Source organism: Dipodomys ordii, unplaced genomic scaffold, assembly GCF_000151885.1.
Source record: "Dipodomys ordii isolate 6190 unplaced genomic scaffold, Dord_2.0 Scaffold3387, whole genome shotgun sequence".
In the NCBI taxonomy this organism is placed as follows: Eukaryota; Metazoa; Chordata; class Mammalia; order Rodentia; family Heteromyidae; genus Dipodomys; species Dipodomys ordii.
The window spans coordinates 4,883-5,558 of NW_012270602.1; positions in this window are offsets into that span (position 1 = coordinate 4,883).

Below are 676 nucleotides of genomic sequence, written 5' to 3' on the forward strand. Positions count from 1 at the left end.
TATATATATATATATATATATATATATAAATTTAGCCAGGCATAGTGGCACATACCTGTAATCCCAGCATTTGGGAACCTAAGGCAAGAAGACTGAGAATTTGAGGCCAGAATGGACTACATAGCAAGTTCTAGGTTATCATGGAACAAGAAGCTGTCTCTAGAAAAAAAAATTATCATTTCATCTTTCTTCCCTCCTTCTCCCTCACCCTCCCAGTCCTGGGTTTGAACTCTGGGCCTCAGCGCTGTCCTTGAGCTTCTTTTGTTGAAGGACAGTGTTTTACCACAGCGCTACTTCTTGCTTTTTCTGAGTAGTTTATTGGACAGAAGAGTTTCTTGAACTTTGCTGGGACTGCAATTCTCAGATCTTAGTCTCTTGAGTAGCTAAGATTACAGGTATGAGCCACTGGTGCCTGTCCCAATTCTTTTTTTTTTTGGGGGGGGGGTTGGTTGTGGGGCTTGAGCTCTGGGCCTAGGCGCTGTCCCTCAGCTCTTCAGCTCAAGGCTAGTGCTGTACCACTTGAACCACAGTGCCATTTCTGGTTTTCTGGTGGTTTATTGGAGATAAGAGTTTCACGGTCTAGGGGCTGGGAAGGTGGCTCAGTGGTAGAGTGCTTGCCTTGCATGACTGAGGCCCTGGGTTCAATTCCTCAGCACCACATAAGCAAAAAGAAAAA